The 21194-nt window shown below is 39.9% G+C and overlaps 1 protein-coding gene across 2 annotated transcripts in view; it reads left to right on the plus strand.

The window, feature by feature from the left end:
• wnt4 (wingless-type MMTV integration site family, member 4) overlaps positions 1-21194 on the plus strand; it is a 160222-nt gene that overhangs the window by 1615 nt on the left and 137413 nt on the right. For both annotated transcript variants that reach the window (XM_088083962.1, XM_088083971.1), the window contains exon 2: positions 14648-14790. The gene's annotated coding sequence lies outside the window, so the exon portion shown is untranslated. The remainder of the gene's footprint in view (positions 1-14647; positions 14791-21194) is intronic.

Below are 21194 nucleotides of genomic sequence, written 5' to 3' on the forward strand. Positions count from 1 at the left end.
TTGAGCTTGAATTAATAGCAAAACCAGCTTTGCCTGCTTTATTAAATGTTTGCAATTTTTTATAGTATACTAAATGCAGTTTCCTCTCAATATTTTTTTTTGTAGTGTAGTAGTTTGTAAATTTGTCTTTGTGGCACGACAGAGCTGGCCCTACACATGCAGTGTAGTGCACTGGACAAAGGGCCACGCACTTCGGTTTAGCAAGTGGGGCCTAACGTGCTAGGGCCCCAGCTGCATTCCCATTGGTTGGTTTGACAGGCGCGAGGGCAGGCACCGTGCAGGTACTGCTAGTTTACTTTAACTTAGGAGGGACTGTAGGTCTAGTTACATTGAATCGTGTGGACTATTTAACTACTGTGTGAATTAGCACTTTACCCTGAGAGCAGAAGGTGGAAATTAAACGTTTGGGACCGCATCAACCTGATGACTTCATCATATCTCAAGAGGGAAAAGATGAGACAAGATTACTCAGCCAGGAGTGGTTCAAAAGGAAAACTGCTGTGCTAACCGCTAGCACAGCAAAAAACAAAGCCCTGTTGTGCTTTCCATGTCTTGCTTTTTGCGGGGAAACTGTCTGGACAGTTTTGGATTGAAAGACTCCAAACATCTTTCAGAAAGGCTAAAAACATGAGAGCTGTTTATCGCATGTGGAAAATGCTTTAAGGCTTATTTGGAACCAAAAATGTTACATCGCAGCTTGACAGCGCATTAAGACGAACAACACAACCGACAGACTGAGGAAAACAGGCATGTTGTCGGCAGAATTCTAACATGCTTAAAAGTTTGTGGAAATTGCCCTGCGTGGACATGACGAGTCTGCCAGCTCGTTAAACCCTGTATTTTTAGGTGACATTTTTGTTAAGATGTGTCAGGGAGACTCCAGGCTCCGATGCTCAACCGTATTTTAAGGCACTTCAGCAATTATTCAAAATGTGTGGTGGACTGGTATATTGACTGTCATATATTAGCTGTGCGCCGTTCATGGCGTGAGTTTTGCATTTTATTTTATTGTACTCATGTGGGTGTTGTTTTGATCGTGATGATGTTGATGTTGGTGATGTCAAATTTCTTGTGTGGCCCCACCAGAATTTTCATACCAAAATCACCTCTGCTTAGGATATCCTTATATCATGACCTGCAGCTACAAATATTATTCCTTAAGCTTCCCAGAGTGACTGGGAAAAAATGTATACCCCTCCATCCATCATAAATAACATACTTTACAGGCCTTGATAAATGGTGTGATTTTGTAGATTTTTAAAGAAAACATGCCTTTTGAACCCACTTGTGGATTTTTGAATTCGTTTCCTTCCCCTAGGCCAAATAAAAAAAAAAATATATATATATAACTCCCTCCCCAGTGCTTAAAACTACTTGAAGCTCATTCCCTGTTTTGCACCCCCCATCTCATTAGTAATGAACAGTCCCTAAGGAGGGGCCAAAAATCTCAGAGGGAGACATCTTAAAATCCTATCAATATAATGAATTATTTATGTGTAAGTTGGAAATTAAATTAAACTTAATAACAAACGTAGCCAGGTTTGACCTTCTATGTAAACAATACATATTTTTAATATTTATATTTAATATCTATGTCATAACATGCTAAATATATGCCTTAAGAAAAAAGAAACTGGCCAGAGCTCATCAGCAGGATATTCAGAATCAGAAATACTGTTGATCCCTGGGGAGGAATTGTGGTTCATTACAGTCGCTCTGATGCCAAGTATAGAGAATTATAGCAAGCAGGAATAAGTGCAAGCACAAGTATATAAAAATATAAATGTAAAAATAGAAGTAAAGTAATGTTAAACAATAAGCACAATATTAAATATTAAAAAAAAAACAAAAGTATGTGTAATATGCTGAGTCTGTTAGTGTGTACAAATATAAATGTAAAGAAACACATTAACAGACAATTAGCACTAGCATGTGAACATTTAAATTATAATATGGATACTGTGATGAGTGTAGAAAATGTATAACTGTGCCTTGTGCAGCAATACAGTGTATAAAACTAGTATGTAAGTTCAAAACATAAAAAATATGTAAACGTGTGCAGTGCTACAAGCAACAACAGAGATGCACAAAAGTAAGAAATACTGGTAGTAGTGAGCAGTAAGTAGTTAGTAGTTAGTTAGTAGTAGGTTAATATTCTGCTGTCTGAGTGCATGACCGAGAGACTGATAATGTACCATTGATAAGTACCACTACTTCATACTCACTAAACACGTCTGACCACCAGATGTCGCTCCTGTCTAATAGTCCGGTTCTATTCTTAAGGGGTGCATGAGTTTGTAACACAGATATTTCAGGTATGTGACATCATTCAGCATTGACCTGATGTGTGTATCCGACTGTGATGGTATATTTGGATAAAAGAGTTTGTCAGGAGAGCTGACATTAAACTGAGTTTGCTAAAATCTTTAGTGTCATTAAGTCAGTTCCTCTTACACCTGTGGAATGAATGAATATTTCGATTATTTAATGGGTTTTCCAAGTGTTTTTCCCCTATTTTCACTTTTGATTTTGACTCTGACTGTACACACACACACACACACACACACACACATACTGTACAGACTCCTCTCAGGGCACCTCTTCGCTGCATAAATCAGCTGCGTGAGGAGTGAGTCTGACAGCAGCTGAGGGGTGGTCCAGAGCACGTTTATCACCTCCGAAACAAAAACAGTCATTACGAAGGGACAGAATCACCAAACACTCTCACATATGAGATGAGAAAATCGTCCTCTCAGACCCAAACTACCTGACAACACTGCAGTCACTGGGGTCGCTGTGAACTGGGGTCTGAATGTGTGCATGCGTGCCCTCTGGCAGTGCTACGCCATGGAGATTTATCACGCGGCATACCAACGGTTTACCTGGATTTATTCTCCAACTACAGGAGAGCGCTCTCCCTAGAAATAATATCCTGCCAAGAACAACTTCTGCTCAACGCTGCAGACAACAGCCAGACCCGCTGCTCCATATGCACAGCGGCATAAAGCAAAAACATGCTTTTATAAAGCTCGGCTATCAACAGAAGGGGTTAAATGCACATGTACATATCACTGCCTTTTTGGTGAATTTAAGTATGACTTTTTTGTGTCTGCTTTGCAGCTCTCTGTCAGTATAACACAGAAGGTATTTAGACTTAAGAAAGGTCACGAAATATTTAAAATTTCCTGCCATAAACCCCCAGGGGTCACGGAGGGGAAAATCCTCAGCGTGTGATTTATCTCTAATAGAAAAGTTCATCAGAAAAAAAAACAAAAAACGGTTAACAAAAATGTGCTGTTTGGAAGTCATCGTGGCTTTCAGAGAGCGTGCCTCCCAGAGAAAAATCCAAAGTAAAAGACGTCACAGTGCTGACCATGCTGTTTGATTGACAGGCGATTTCTGGGAAGAGCAAAGCACAAACACCCGCAGTGATGACCGAATCAAACTTAGCAACAAATCACCAGTGGTGCAGGTGCAATGAGCGACAACACGGCGCCTTAATCAACCTGCCGAGATGTCGTTTATACTGCGCAGAAGATGTTTAGTCAATTCAGAGGTGACAGTCTAAGTGTCAGATATACTGTTTATGTATAGCCTATATTGTGTAAAAAAACAGTGACGTATAAAGTTTGTGAAAACCTCAAATCTTGAGTTCTCCTAAACAGGAAATGTCTTGTGCTGTGCACTTCTGATCTGGGCTCTGTTTCCTTAAAGCATCCTAAGACTATGACCTTAGTCCCATTGTAAAGGCCATGGATTGTATATTAAAGATGACAGCTCACCAAAAGTGAGGGCAAAATGGATTGAATACATTTTTCCTTAAAATAGTTTCTGTGGTTTTCGGTAGTTCTTCTCATGCTTTTGTTGGTTCAAGTGTTTGTTTTTCTAAAAAGGTTTAGGGGTCGACAGCCTGGCCGATTATTGGGGGTGATAGTTGGTATTTTGTGGAATATCTGTATCTGCATTTTATTTTAATGATCGCCGATTAAAATTGATAAATGAAAAAGTGTGCTTGTTACACTCTACCAGCATCAGGAAAGGCAGCCTGAGATAAATGTAAATAAAGTGTCAGAGTGGCAGGAAGTTTTACTTTGTAAAACCTCAGGGAGCTATTTTTATTTATTCATTTTTAATTAAAGTTTTCATAGAACTTCAAAAGAAAAAGTTGCTTGGAACTTGAGGTACAAGTTTTTTATTAAATATTTGCTGAAGGAATTTAAACAAAGTTTTGTGTTGGAGCTTGTTATATTCTAAATATTGACAGAAATATTTTAATTTTTTTTTGTGAATGCATATCGGTTCCAAATATCAGTTATCGCTCTCATTAAGTACTAATAATCGGTATCCGCCCTGAAAAAAACAATATCGGTGGACACCTAGTTTGGTTTTAATTATCTATTTGATGCTATAACAAAAGGGGAGTTTGACATCATGATTGACAGCTGCATATGCCAATGAGTGTGCTTGTGATCAATGACGCTGCTCGCAATTGGTAGGACAGTGGGAACTTGATACCGTGGAGAGGGTTGCTGCACAGACACCAAATTACGTAACTGGCGCAAGATGACAGTGCCTTCATATTTTAGCTTCATTTTTAGCTTAATAGCAGGAAGTGGAGATGAGTCGTCCATCTTTATATACAGTAACTGATAAAAGTGCATTTACACAATTGAATGTCTGAGAAAAAAAAGACAATCATGAGAGAAACGTGGTGAAACAAGCCTGGATTTGCAATCGCTGCGACCCGGTAAAACACTTTCGCTGATGCCTAATTTGGAACTTTAGTGACCAAAGTCTCACAGTGTAACTCCTGCCACGAGACCATGTCTACAAAACAGCCAATCAGAGTACAACATGAAATGAAGCACTGCTGCTGTGAGTGCCAGTGCCAATTTTTAAATAAAGTTTAGTTGAAAAAAAACCCCACACTCCTCTCCTCCTCCTCTTTTGTGGTTTTCTGATGCATAATGTGTCAGCACTATTTCCAGAGATTGTTTATTGCTTTGCCACATTTTTCAAAACACAAGTTTGGCACAGATGGATGACATGAGCTGATGACACGTCTCTGCTCTCACAAGCATTTTTCTATTTACACAGTAGTGCTACAACCAGCTCAGTCAACAGAAAAAAAACGTTGGCGTGGTATGTTTCTGCAAAGCATGAAACCTTTACATTTGCATGTTTCATACGAATCATATCATGAATTCTAAGGTGCCGTATATGAGCTGACTTTGTTGTCTGGAGGTAGATGGCGTGTCACTGAGGCAAAATGCTGGCCAAGCTACAGACCACTGATCGAGACAAACACACAACAAACGCAGGGTGTGATTAAGAGTCATTTCTGTGTTTCCTGCAGCTTTTTAGACACGAAAATCAGTTGTTTGACTGAACGCTGGATTTCCTGCCTCAATAGTAGCACAATTTTATTTTTTATGTTTTTATACTGAGGTATTGTTAAAACCATAATAACCTTAATATAACTGTATGTTAACCACAGCATTAACTTAAAGTTTCAACACACCTGCTACATGATAATGTAAAAATGTAACATATCCATGGTTTGCAGAAACATAAAATGAACACAGTTTTTCTGGTGATTGGGTTACTGTAATCACCACACAATCTGAAATGACTCAAAACTTGTTGTCACAGTACAACAGATGCTTTGAGTCTTTGGGCTACCTTCCACATCCGCTGTGCAGTCCCATTCACTGATTCAACAACAAATAACAAAACAAGCACAAAAAACAAACTTGGAGAGAAATATATATTAACCAGTGGCATAGCAACACGTTTCCCATCCCAACTTGGCAAATATCGCCGCTTGGTCAGTACCATTCACATCGACATATGACGTGCTAGGTATCCTTCTTTGTCTGTTGTTGACATTCCGTTGGGTTGAAACTCTGCTGGTAGTGATTTTTTCATCTGAATGTGATGTATTTTTTTTCCTACACCTTTGCCCCCATCCCCTAATCCTAACCATCAGTACCAGCATGTGTGTATGTTGAGGTCTTGGCATCGGTTGCCATGTACATGAATTGTCTAAACATAACCACATGCAGTGTAATCTCGCCATGTGCATTTGTTGACGTCATGGTAGTTGCATCCTGGAATTTAAAGAGCATATGCAGAGGGATACTTAAAAGTCCACTACAAAGTGGCAGCATGATTATTCGGGATGAGAATGTGTTGTATTTATGTTTATTTTAGGTTTAGGCAACAAAAGTATGCGATTAGGCTTAGAAAAAAAACATCATGACTTGGCTCAACATTCATACAGAGAGCAGGCCCTGTTCCACAATATTCCCGCCTTTATGTCTCTAAAGTAACCCAGAACGAACAAACAAAACACTGCCTCTAGATAGGGCCAATCGGGTATTCACCGTAGTTCTCCTACACACTTAGCACACAGAACTTTCAGTTGATTGCAATCTGCAACCTTCCCTCTAGATGGCACTAAATCCCACACACTGGACCTTTAACGGCCTGCAGCCTGACATTGGATGTAGAGCAGAGGGAAGCAGTGGCAGACAGAGGAGGAAAAGAGATGAAAATGTTAAGAAGTAAGGGAAGAGAAGATGGAGAGATGGTTAAAGTTTTATAGAGTGGCAGAGAGGGCTGGGGAGGGGAGGGATGAGGTGTGGAGAGACGGGCCAAAGAGACGGCAGCGGCACAAGTGTGTGTTAGGAGCCTTGTTCTTCTAAATTAAACTCTCTCTCCAGGGGGAAGCGCAGCTCTGACTGCTCTTTCACACCAGCGGCCCTGAACACACAAACTCACCACAACCTCCTAACCCCGCTCGCCAGTCCACTGCCAAAAAACACACACACATACACAGTACGCACACACGTAAGCACAGTGTGTACAAATCCCCATAGACATGTACATGTGCGTGCACACAAAGTCTTTCAGAACTAAAAATAAACAACCATGGTGACTGTGCCTAAAATAACTGGACACACACAAACACATGCGCACACGTACTCTTACTGTACACGCATACACAAAAGCTTTCACGAATACACACACGGTTGGTTGCTCTCTTCACACCTGAACCCCAATAGACTTGCAGCCGCCAAAGCAAACCGCAAGCGGCAATCAGAAAAAAAAGAAAGAAAAAGATATGGACAGGATATGACCTGACAAGCAGGGGTCAGTGTGAGTGATGCCGCGCACACACACACACTGACACACAAACATGAGAAAACACACACTCTGTGCCCTGTCAGCTTGTATTTGAGGTTTCTTTTTTGAGGCCGGGAAAGGTTTTCAGATTTTATGCCTTCTTAACACCACTCTGCTGCACATATACGGTTAGAAGTAGCTGCCTGGTACTGTGGCAGATCCAGAGAGACGAGTGCGTGGCTCAAGGGCACCTCAGCAGTGTCTGTGAGGTGTTTAATGAGGAGGTGAGATATAGCGATAATGAAACTTAATGTCTTTCATTTGTGAAAAGTCAAAGAAAGAGGATGATCATGTGGTTTTATTATCCCTGACAGCAAACTTACTGTTAAATAATAGGGGTTGACATGCAGAACTGTGTCAGGGCAAGTCTGTGTCAAGTCTCAAGTCTGTCAGAGCAAATCACAAATTAAGTCTCAATACCTAAGCCAAGTCCATGTAAAAGCATTGAGGTCAAGTCCAAGTGAAGTCACAAGTCATTCACATCAATTCTGAAGTCAAATTTCCAGTTCTTGTGACCAATTAAAAGGCAGTTTTTATGTCCTTGAGACCAATCCAAGTACAAGTCTGTCAGCTCGGCTCTCAAGTCAACTTAGAAGTCCTTGAGTCAAATTCCAAGTCACGTGTCTGCATCAAGTGTGAAATCAAGTCTCAAGGCCTTGTAGTCAAGTTCACATACAAAGTCACAAGTCTTTCACGTGAATTCTAAAGTTAAATTTTAAGTTCTTGTGGTTAATTGAAAGTCAAGTTTTAGGTTGCTGAGGCCAAATCCAAGTACAAGTCAAGTCATCAAGTTTCAAGTCAACTTATAAGTTCTTGAGTCAAATTCCAAGTCAAGACACATCTCAGTCTCAGGTCCTTGTAGTAAAGTCAATGTAAAAGCCTTGAGGTCAAGTCCAATATAATAAAGTCCTTAATATCAATTCTGAAGTTAAATCTGAAGTCCTTGTGGACAAGTTTAAAGTCCTTGAGGCCAGTTCCAAGTCAAATTACATGTCCTTAAGTCAAATTTCAAGTCAAGTCACATGTCTTTCACATCAGGTCTCAAATAAAGTCCCAAGGCCTTGGAGCCAAGTTCACAAAAAAGCCTTAAGGTTGATTCAAAGCTGAGTCACAAGTCTTTCACATCGGTACTCAAGTCCCTGTGGATCTTTCAGATCAATCTTTCAGATCAAGTCTTAAGTCAACTCTCAAGTCCTTGAATCTTGTCTTAGTAGGTTAAATCTGAAGTCCTTGAGGCCAGTTCCAAGTTTTGTAAGCAAAGTAAAAGTCTGGTTTTAGGTATTTCAGATGTGAATATTGCCTCTGAAATGAAAATGAAATTTGACATTTTTTAAAAAAACTCCTTGTAATGTGGGCTATAGGCCTAACTATCAAATACTCAAGATGTGTGACTATGCAACACCTGCATCTTATTTTTTGTTGTTCTGGGATGTTAAAACTTGCTTTCAAGTCACAAGTCAAGTCTAGCCTTTGGGGATAAAGTGAGTCAATTATCACATCAGTTAAATTCAAGTCCATTTTTGTGACTCAAGTCCAAGTCTGAATTTCAGCTTTAAACCCTACAGCTCAAGTAATATGCCTAGTCATATTGCACCAGCACATTATATAATAGTGTGATTATGGCATGGTGCAGTATATTGATTTTGAATGTTTTAAGTGATATCAGAAATACAATCAGGTTCTATCAGCTACACAAAATAATGATGGTATAGGCCTAAATAATCTATTTTTATTTGATTGTTAGAATTTTCTAGCGGGGATGTGTAAAAATAAGTTGGAAGTAATGCTTGTAGTGTGGAATTATGGCTTTGGGTGAGGCAGTGGGTGTGTACACATAATGAGGTTGTTGTTGAGATTTTTGCCCTTCCTGTAAAGTAGAAGTGGGTGCAGAATGCTTTGGTACATTGAGTGATCCATCTTTGTCCTCCCAGAGTTGATAGTGACTTTTTGCAAACACTCAGGGGAAGTCCTAATGTCTACCGAAACCCCAAACTTTTGTATTCTACAGCCGACCCCGGCCCGCCCCCCTCTCAGCATCAGGATCCTCCTGGAGCCTGAGGGACTTTAGACCTTAATCTCCTGTCTCCTCTTCCAGTCTTTCACATAGCAAAACAGACTTGCTCTGTGCTACAACTGATCTCATGTACACGTATACACAGCGTTTTGTAAAAAATGCTCTCTCCTTTGACAAATGTAAGAAGGTACTGAGTGACATAAACTGTTTGTTACATTGTAGTGAGGGTGTGGACCTCAAATCTTGTACTGTTACTGTGTCCTTGAAGTTGATTTGACAAGACAGATACATATTCTAGTGTCCAACACACAGAGCTGAAGAACTTTTTCCAGTAGAAATGTAAGAAAGGAAATTCTTAGCTAGAAAGACATGGAAGAACAGGGAAAGAGGAAGAGATTGAGAAGGTGTCAGCATCGCATGTTGCTGTAATTTTGGACAAAATTTGCAACAGTGTCTACAGAAGAATTTCTGTATTCTTCACAGCTGAAGGAAAAAGCTGTAAAAACCTAAGGCGAGCCAAGCCGATAAGTCATTTCAGGAGCCATCAGAGCTCATTGGCAGTTGTCACTGTGTCCAAACGCAGGAAATGAAGGATTGACCAAATGCAGACAAAGCAGGCAGACAAAAAATGTTGTTTATTGTGAAGGTATATTTTTTAGCCTTACAGGCACACACAAGGTTCTTGAGGCAGGCAAGGGTCAAAACTGGGAAGGCAGTCCACACAGGCAAACAAATCCAAAGGGGAAGGCAGGAAATCCAAAGTCTAAAATCAAGCAGAAGGTCCAGCAGGCATGTACAGGTAACAGGATTACAGGCATCAAAGGCAAATGGCAAGAAGCAACATGGGAACGTTGACTAACTGGCAGGGAACGAAGACGAGACCTGAGCATGAACTGAGAGGCTGATGTGGGAATGAGATGCAGAGGAAGGCCGGGCAGAGCAGATGGGAGCAGGTGTGCAGATGGATGGGGCAGTCTGATGATGGGGAAAGAAGGTCAGAGAAAAGTCAGAGTGCATGGATGGAGTATGGCAAGGAAGAGACCTGGGGAGAGAAGGGACAGAGAGACACACTGTGAAACCCTGAGCTACTTGGTGAGTGGAGTCCATTAACAGACAACATCAACTAGTTAAAAGATGGTTAGTTTGACAGCTGTTACAATGTATTTAACCAAAAATGTCCTCTAGTCCACGAGCTTCTGTAATTCAGTGCAACCTCTTATTGAGCAGTGTTATGTTATATTGCAATTTACTGTCCACAGGACAACCTGGCATCCACAGCTACTAGAAGTTGAAACCTTTGTGACTTTAACAAGGCTAAGTCATGATTACTGTGTGAACCATAGGCTGTATAAAATACTGGACATAGCCACCATAACTTCAAAAACTGGTTGCTGGACTTTTGAAGCACTGAGTCTTGAATGTAAATGACATAGAGTGGATTTAATCCTAATACTAGCTGCTGGCTTGGTTAGCATGGTGGATTAGTAGATCTTTTAGTGCAACCAAACACTGAACGAGACTTCTACAGGTGACCAAAGTTTTACCGTTAACTTTCATGAACTGAAAACACACTGAAATAGTGGCAGCTACAGCGATGCCTTTACTCTGTGAATCACGGCATGGTAACATTACTTAACCAAAGATGTTGCCACTGTAGTGACTTATCAATGAAAGGCATCCACCTGTCACTCAAAGAGGCCACACCCTAAATCATGCACACCTATAAGCTTAAAAAAAAAATAAACAGGTAGGATATATAAAAATTTACCCCTTGTACAGTTGGCACGAATGAGGAATTAGCCATAGAGACCAAACTGTTTTTTTTCACCAGGCTGTAAACTGGCTGTATTACTCCTCTAAAGTTAGGCATTTTAACCATGGATGTATAAAGAGAATAAAATACATCATTGTAAGTGGAAGATTTTTACCTTGTAGGCAGCCTACAACATTTGGCTACTACAAAAACTGACTTCAAAGTCAGACAAACTTCGTGGGGACCTGATTTGAACATGGAGGTCTGTAGGGATTGACTGTTTTTTTGAGCCAGCCTCAAGTCGACATTCAAGGAACTGTAGCTTTTGGCACTTCCATGTTGGCTTCCTTTTTCAGGCCGTTTCAACCACAGACTGTATATAAAGATGGACAACATGACAGGTCCCCCAGAGTGAAGAGTAAACATCTCGATCTCCCCCTGGTGTCTGGCTGCAGTAGAGGTCATAAAGCCATGTAAGTGAATGGGATATGGGGCAAACTGAAAAGCTCAAAGTACATGGAAGGTAGTTCTCATCCTCCAGATGTTTGTTCAAGTCATTGTTTTTCTGATAAGTCCAGTTTTAATGAGTTATTCAGTTCAACAAAAAGGGGATTTTCAGTCATGATTGACAGCTGTCACAACCAATCCGTATGCTTGCATTCAACAGAGAGCTTGCAATTGGTTCGATGGGTATTTTGGCAGGAACTCCCCCACTGCAGATATTGCTACTACTCAGAGTCCAAATGACATCACCAGCGTGAGATGGCAGTGGCAATATCCCAGATATTTTAGCTTCACTTAAGCATAGCGGGGATAAGTGGGGGGCGCGTCATCCATATTTATATACAGTCTATGGTTTAATCTTTGTGTATTTCCGATAAATGTAGTCATCTGGACTCCTTCGGTTTTACTAGTGCACATTAATCAGCATTGATGTTAATGTCAATTTAAGTACACCGTGTGCGAGGTGGTGTGTCTGTCTGGATAGATCAGTGCCTATTTTAAGTTTATGTTAAATTTATGTATTCTCTTGTAGACTTATCAAGAAATGGTCTCTGATCCCATGCCTCTTCAGAAAAACCTGTTCAGCAGGGCTGCCCTGTGTTTCCCACACACATTTTCAAATGTACTTCTAATTGCCATCACTCACCTCGTACACTCCCCCTTCTTCCCCTATCACCCCCTTCACCCTCACACCTCAACGGTGAATAGAGGGGTGAGAGTCGGGGACAGGAAGGAGTGTGGAGGAGTGAGAGGGGTGAGGCTGATGAAGGTGATGGTCATGCTATAGGAGGAGGACAGAGGGGAACAGTGTATCCTTTAAGTCCATGTGAGAGAGACAGCGGGGTCAGTGTGTTTGGCCTGGCCGGGTCTCCTCCATCTCTCTCTCACTCTTTCTCTCACTTTCTCCCTCTCTGTCCCAGGAGCTGCTTCTCATTAAGCCTGTTTGTTTTGGCTGACACACAGTGCCACTTAGCAGCAACACACTCGCCCACGTGTGTGCGCGCAGACACAAATGCGTGACACACACACACACACACACACACACACACACACACACACACACACACACACACACACACACACACACACACAGACACACAAACACACACACACACAGAGTGTTGTTTGTTTTGGCAGTGACCAGGTGGCACTTAGTAAAGCCTCTAAACGCCAGCGATCAGCCGAACACACCGCTGTGTTTACTTTTGCCGAGCGGACACAAACACCCCCCTCGATCATACACACGTCTAACCAGACAGAATGTGTGATGAATATGAGCATGTGCACAAAGAATTGATATTCTATCCATTTTCACCTCCCATAGATGTAATCATATTCTCCAATATCCCACCTAACATTTACTTTGCATTTGGCTAATAGTTCAATTTAGCAGGAGAATTTAGTCAGGATTTTTTCAACAGGTGAACAATGTATTTACTGTTTGTCTTTTTTTTTTTCTGGCAACATTATACTGTCAGCACATGTGCTAAAACACACTAATATTCTATTCAAATCATGCTACCTATGTTCTGCACATCATCTATAGATTTGTACATCCAAACGCATAATAACTGAGATTATTTTCATTACTCATTAATCTGATGATTGTTTTCATCAGTTTGAAAATAATTGTTTTGTAAGTCACACACTTTTCAATTGACTGTCACTTCCAAAAAAAAAAACTGATATAGTTTTAACTGAGTTTGATGGATCGATCAGGGAAAATCATGTGCCCACGTGTTATGACGATTACCAAAGCGAGTGCACAGCCTAAATATGCATCACTTACACAGATCAAAATAGATTGCATCCTATAAATACCACAGGTCAGAATCAAGGGGTGCATTTATTAGGTAAGCTTCTAAAATTGTGCTAAAACAACATACTATCATAAAGTGATTGTAGATAATCAGTTTGTAGTCATATTACAAATGAATTGATGAGACCCTCTTTTTTTCAAGCAGTCTTGTGTGGTTGTTAAATCTGCACCAGTTCAATTGACAGCTATCACACAGGCCCAAACAAACTGTCTTAACAAATTTTAAAATATTTTAAATAGAACACCATATTAAAATACCAAGATCTTTAGACCCATGCAAAGTGGGCGGTTCTTCAAGTAATAATTCAAGTTGTTCTACTGTTGTAGGTAGTTTTCAAATAGGGCGAGGTTGTGTGATCACACGTTACGAGCCAGCACCAGCAATTAATTAACATACAAGCTAACTCTTACCTGGAATAGGTGAAACAAGAAAACAAGTAGACATAAGACAGAAAGGACTGGTTTCATAAAGGGAAACACACCGGTCCGTCAGGTCTCCGGCCGTGTTCATGCTGGATGACGAGGCGGCAAGCCCAAGCTTCGTCAAAATTTAGATTAAGTTTGGTTGGTATAACAAACAAAAAACAAAACTGGTTGCATTCAAGTCGACGAGAAAAGAGTCACCGTGGAGTCCGGTAGCTTCAACAAGTTGGCGTCCGTTTGTCTTCTCAGAAACCGCCAAATCCGCCATTTCCCTGTCTCTGGTGACGTAATTTAAGAGCGACACAGGACATGCTCTGTGCACACCTCAGGGATGGTGCGTTTGATACAATCGGTAATCACAGCTCAACCCCAAATGTTATTTCCCTCATGAAAACCAGTCCACTGAAACAGAAGAGAAAATAAACAAAAGAAGAGGAAAGCGACATGTCCTATCTCTCCTAACACACAGCATCATGCAAGGTGCAAATCTGGTCCAAATTCAGTCTGAAAGCATCTTATGGGACATGGTTAAAGGTAAAAAGGGACACCTCTATCATTGTGTTGGATTAGGTTTATAATTAGGTTTACTGTTGATTTTCTCTATTACACCTGAGGCATACAGTGTCATTTGGGTGTCATTGGGCAAAAATCTCATCAGAAAAATTAAAGCACAATTCAATTGGTTTGAGAGAAATCCTGCAGAGAAAGTTACTATTCCAGCATTGACAACTTCTTACCAAAAAGAGAGTCTAAAAGAGAGTCTGACAATAAACACAAATAAATGTGTTAACACTGAAACATTTCAGGGGTGAAGAGAAAATCGTAACAGTTTAGTCTTCTGCTAATGGGAGTCAAACTCAACGATGTGACCCCATGTTCACGTTTATGTGGATAACGTTAGCTAGAACCCTCAATCACAGTGTGTCCTCCGCCTCACTCCACACAGCTACAGACCACCTCAGTGGGAGTACAGGAGCTCCAGAGGCGGACCCCCAATCAGCGGCCTCAGCAACCTGAACCCAGCTGACGCAAACCTCAGCCCAGACTCCTCGCTGGATCAGCAAACTTTCTATTGCTGCCATTACACAGGTGAGACCTGGCACTACCACTAATCACCAAACGGCAGGACTGTCGGTGGTTAGCGAGCTGATTCTTGTATTATTTGATTAAACGGTGTTCAGGAAAAGCTGGATCACTGTACGAAGCACATGCATATGCCCGTGGTCTTATGGTAGGGGGGACATTAGGACAGAGAGGAGACAAAAGAGTTGCAGGAGGAGGGTGTATTTTCAAATTCTGCCTTTTTTTGGCCTTTTCACAGATTTCTGCCTACCCTAGCTTTAACAATCTCACGCCAACTTCTGTGTGCCACAATCCAATTTGCATAAGTGAATTACATGAAAACAGTACTACCACTGCATAGATTTGTGTCAGAGAGGATCATAGATCACACACACACACACACACACACACACACACACACACACACACACACACACACACACACACACACACAGTGGCAGTGTTTCTTGTGTTTACGTTCTGCTGAACACTGACACCCGTTTAGTTTAGATAGAATCGATAATACCCCTTAAAGAGCCTGTCAAAGCGAGGCTGCTCTCGCCCACAGTGGGCCAAGCCAGAGAAAAACATATGCCACACGGTCATTACACTCCGCAACACACACTCCCGTCACTGTACACGCACTGAACACACCGAGCAGGAAACAAACGCAGCGTTCTCTTCTCTCACCAAGTGTAATTTGGACCCCAACCCTCCCAATTTTCTGTCTGGGACGGCCTGTGGACGGGCTGTGGAGAGCAGCGAGCGTACAGCCCTGTTAGGTTTAGGTTTCCCTGCCTGTTTCCCTACACGCACCAGGAATGTGATAAACAATACATGCATTCTTAGGATCTGGCGCATTCACACACATACACATATATACATATATACATGTAAACATGCATATGCAGCATGACACAAACGTAAACACACATACAGACAGATCTGACCCTGCCTTCGAGCTGTTATAAAAACTATTGTACATAGGTTGAAACCCCATGGTCTCCTTCACACACATACACACACACAGCGGGACTGTGAACACACACTCGATTCAGCAAACATTCTCCAGAGCGGAGTGTTTCCCAACAGGGTCCAGGCACAGTGCAGCCCTGTGGTCAAAATGTTACAGAATGATGTTGGATTGTAACCAACAGTCACTCTTTTCTTTGGAAAATGGGGATCCCTTATGCAACGTTAAAGCCTGAAAATAATACACTGCTGGCAAAAAAATGACATTATTGCAAGTCGGGCATACAGGAACATTCACTACTTGACATCAATATGAATCATGTTACAATATCAACTGTGTGAAAATGAATAATACCCGCTATTGAGCCTAACCTCTCTGAACAGCTTATTAAGGGACCCAAAACTGGTTGGCTTCATGAGGCTGAAATAGTTGATACAAGAGTGGCGTATTAACCTCATGTATTTTTTATCTTTTTTTTTTTTAATTAAGATTGCCGACTTGTCATTTCATAGAAACTTGAAAAACTGCTGTGATAAATTGAGGTCCTACAGAGTTAGAGGGTGGAATTAGATATTTTGGGTGTCTAGGATTGTGGGAAAAATGTCCTTTTCACACTAGAAAATATCTGTGTTGACCTTGATAGCAAGTCAAAGCCTGCGTATATGAAAATGTGGAGTTAAGTCAACATTGACATTTGAGAAATGTTATAAAATAAGTCATCAAATTCCAGAACTTATAATTCAGTTCAAAGTAAGATGAAATTCATGAAACCTGAAATTACACTCTGCAGTCCAATTAAAAATTTGAATTTTGATTGTTAGTCAGTGTTTGATGATGTCTAAGAGTTTTGTTCTGAATTGCAGAAGCATAGTTTTGTTTTGTTTTTTTGGATCAAGCATCTTTGACAAAGAGAGTCCCCTTACTATAGTTACTACCTGTGTCATGGTTTGGTAACCATGGTCTTTGAGGAACAAAAACTCTTTGGCCTAAATTGTTAAGTAGGCTAGTAAGCTTATAGGTGAATGAGTCTCAACTCAACCTGTCAGCTCTTCACTCCTCGCAGCTGCAGCCTGAGGCCAGCTCTTTCCATCCTTCAAATCGTGAACTCAAGCTTTTTCGTTCTCAAAATGATATAGAAATACGTTTTTACCTGCAGGTATTGAAGTACTAAACAAAGCTAGCACAAGATGATGCACTTGGCACATTAAACTTTGGAGTGTGTGTGTGTGTGTGTGTGTGTGTGTGTGTGTGTGTGTGTGTGTGTGTGTGTGTGTGTAAGGCACTTTGTCACAACTGTGACAGTACTTCTTATATTTTGATGCTATTTTATGACTAGATTATAATTGTAATGTATTTTGTTTTATGTCATTTAAATCTGTACTGCTGTTATGTCTTGTCTTGGAATGCTGAATTTCCCCTCTGCACAAAAAAATTAACCCTTCAGTACTAACTGAATAACCTTGAACCATGAACCTTGAACCTCGGGCTAACTGCCATTCCATCAGCTTGTGTAAAGAGTTTTCTTTATTGGTCTTACTGAAAAATTAAATGTTTTCCTGGGGATGTATATTCTAAGTTAAATGAGTATCTGCAACAGCATGTGATAAAATAATTATTACCCTTAAAGACTCAACAAAGTAATCACACCAAGTTTGTAAGCATAGAAAAAGCTTTAGATCCCATTACAGGAATTGTTCATCCCAACATGAAATAACATATTTTTCTTCTTACTTGTGGTGCTATTTATCAGTCTAGATAGTTTTGGTGTGAGTTGCTGAGTGATGGAGATATCAGCTGTAGAGATGTCTGCCTTCTCTTCAGTAATGGAACTAGATGGCAGTCGGCTTGATGTGCTCAAAGCGCCAAAAAATACCTTTTGAAAATCTCAACAGCAATGTCTCTTTCAGAAATCATGATGCGGTTACACAAGATTATCAACAGAGCTTGTTATGTAGTTTCATGTAGGAACTATTTTCTTTCTACCGAACTACACCTGCCAACCGTATTACTGTGCAGAGGGTAGTGTGTTTATACTTATAGGTCACCTAGCCCCACTGAGTTAGTTAACATCACAGCTTAGCAGAGGAGAATGCCATTAACATTAACCATATTTCATCTGTCACAAACACAAGGCTCTCATCCATGACTGGATGCACTGTGATATGCCTGGCTCACACTAAAACAATTTAGATTAATAAAAAACAATACAGGTACAAGGAAAAATATGTATTTTAGATTTTGGGGTGAACTGACCACTTACGTTTTTAACAGCATGGCAGTTCCTTAAATATATCATGATAACTTTGGTGTCTCTGTTATCCATCACATCTACCCACCTTCTTTTGAGTCATCATTCCATAAAAACTGCCCCATCTGAACTTATTATGACCAGTAAACTTGCCTCTTCTTTTGAGTGCTTTTACAGTCATACGCCATACTAAGACTTAACTCTTCAGAAACCGAACATTTTTATTTACATTAACCTGTTGTGTACTTTATATATCCAGAAGACACTTTTTCTTTGGTCATGAGGAACTCATTTGAAGCAATTGTTACTCCGTATCGCATTTATATGTAGCTTTTCTCTCACGTATAGTATTGTCTCAGTGTGATGTTATAGTGAAACAGTTTGAATTTTAAAGTGAATGCTGTTGGATGAGCTTTTCCAAATGAAGGTGAAAAGATCTGTTGGCCAGTCAGCTGTCACAGGTTTAAATGTCCCAGTAAAACTTAAACTGACAGCAGAATATTCACAACACATCTACCTTAGCAGTAACATTGGGTGCTAATGAGGCGTTCCATTATTATATATACATACATTACATTTTTAATCAACTAAAAAAGCTTCTGAGTGTCAGTGTTAGCTTTTGAGAGACTTCCCAAAGTTCCCGGAGACTTGACATGTCTGTCAATTCATCGTTTGGACAATGACAATAACATCGTCCACATGATCCCGTTGCTGCACTGCTTCAGTGATAGCGCTCTCGTTGAATTCCAGCTATTGTTTACGGTGGAACTTTGGATGAACAGTTACCAGAACTTGACTGACACTGAGTACATGTGCTGCAGATGAATTGAGCTGCAGTGTGCAGTTGGTGGCGTGTGGTGGCGATTGAGGTGCCAGGTCAAGGGGTTATGGTTTCTGTGGGACGTCTGAGGACACTGTGCAGCCTGGTTAGACCCAGCTGTCAAAACACACACACACACACACACACACACACACACACACACAAAGAAACATGCACTCCAAGACAACCAGGTGTCTCCGTATGAATGAGTGTAGTGTATACCACCTGTACACACACACACACACACACATACACACACTAGTTCGGCATATAACCACAGCTCAGACAGGTGAGGCTGAAGTGTGTATCAGCATTGTGTCTGTGTGCAGAGCAGCTTCCAGAGGGGGCACTGTCTGCGCTTAAGGAGCAAACCACTAGGTAGACCAATTACAGCTGGTAACAAACTGTGTATGTGTGTGTGTGTGACTCATTTTGTGGGGCAGTCAGGGTACTGTATGTACACATGTGTTGACTCAGTGAGATTGGCGGCTTGGTCTCTTGGGAGCCGTGGCTTAGCCGACGCCGGCGCACTGTTAAAGCTAAACACTCCTAATTGAGAGGGACGCTTACAGGCCCTCCTCTGTGTGTGTGTGTGTGTGTGTGTGTGTGTGTGTGTGTGTGTGTGTGCATTTCATAGAGAGATGGAGAAAGTGTGAGTTAGACAAGAAGGTATGGACTGAGAAGAACACAGCAGTCTTGCTGTGGTAAATAAAACAGGGGAAAATGCATGAGCGGCTCTTTTTGCCATTTTGGTGGCAATTTACTGATGTCTAAAAGCCAAATGAAGTGTATGTGTTCACTATGATAGTGTTTGTTTTCTCACTGAGGCACTGCAACATTTTCTGTGGGGATTGTGCCACCAAAACCCAGCATTTTAATCCAAAATGTGATCTTTTCATAACCATAATTAAGTAGTCCCAGCTGGCACTGGATGCCAGTGTCACATCAGAAAGACTGTGGACTCTTGCATTGGACAGACGTTGAATTTTGTTTGGAATGAAACCCGGGTTGACGAGATTTTCAACGTCTAACATCGTTAAAATCTCACTTTGTGTGGACATTAGTATTACGACGTTTTGCAGATGTAGGGTTCTGTTCCCCATACCTTACGACTAAATGTCGTTATTCTACATCAGGATGGCATTAGCATGAGACATATGGAAGATGTTGGATTTTGGTTACTTAATAACAAAACTTAACAAAACAATGTCAAATGTCAACAAAATATCAATGTCTTACGTCAAATTGAGGTCATTAGATATTAGCAGTTGGCAATTGTCCTGACATTGAATTGTTGCAGCCTAAATTCAACTAAATATCAAAGTCTAATGACATTCGTGACCAGTTTTTGTGCCTAAACCTCATCACATGTCAACCATAGTGTTGTTGAAATATAAAGAAATGGAATTTTTCAACGTATCCTCTGCATATTATATAATATATGTTGACTAATGTATTCATGGTTCAAATTAACGCACAATGCCAGCATTTATTCTGGTCATTCTAGTTGAATGTGTCAGAAAAAATGTTCTGATTAGTCTGGATTGTCCACGGACCTCACTGTTGACAGCTTTCACTGGAGCATATATATGACAACTGTTAACAGCTAAGTATTGAAAGTCTTCAAACTTGCTATATGAATTTTAATGCATTAATGCAATGCAGAGAGTTCTGGTTTGATATAAAGTCAAAGAAATGTATTGAGAAGGCCTGCTGTTTTTAATAATTCTTGCATTTCTTTGTACAAATGAGGGCTTAACCCTTTGAAACATGGATTAACATCAGTTTTCTTGTAGTGTGCTTAGACACCTCTCACAGGTGTTTCAACCTTTGTACAAATCGGTTTGATTTCTTTCAAAAACATTGGCAAAGGGCAATCAGTAATTTTCAAGAACTGAAAAAAACTGCTAAAAAAGAGAATCATTGGAAAATTATCGAGTAATTAGGGGAAATTATCAAGAAAACTATATACATAATATTACAATTATATATTGACAATCATGTTACAGAAAAACCATACTATTATTATTTAATTATTTTGTTTTATTATTTATTATTTATTTATTATTATCATATATTTTATTATTTATTTAATTAACAGTTATTTTATTATATTTTATATTACAATTATTTATTTTGATTGTATTTATTATTATTTTATTATATACTAAATACATATCAATAATAATAATAACAACAATAATAACAATAACAACAACAACAACAACAACAACAACAATAATAATAATAATAATAATAATAATAATAATAATAATAATAATAATTATTATTAATAATATTATTATTATTATTAGTATTATTATTATTATTATTATTATTATTATTATTATTTATTTATTTATTTATTTATTTATTTATTTATTTATTTA

This window comes from Plectropomus leopardus, chromosome 2 (genome assembly GCF_026936395.1).
Source record: "Plectropomus leopardus strain MGB_pleo_1.0 chromosome 2, ASM2693639v1, whole genome shotgun sequence".
NCBI classification, from domain to species: domain Eukaryota; kingdom Metazoa; phylum Chordata; class Actinopteri; order Perciformes; family Serranidae; genus Plectropomus; species Plectropomus leopardus.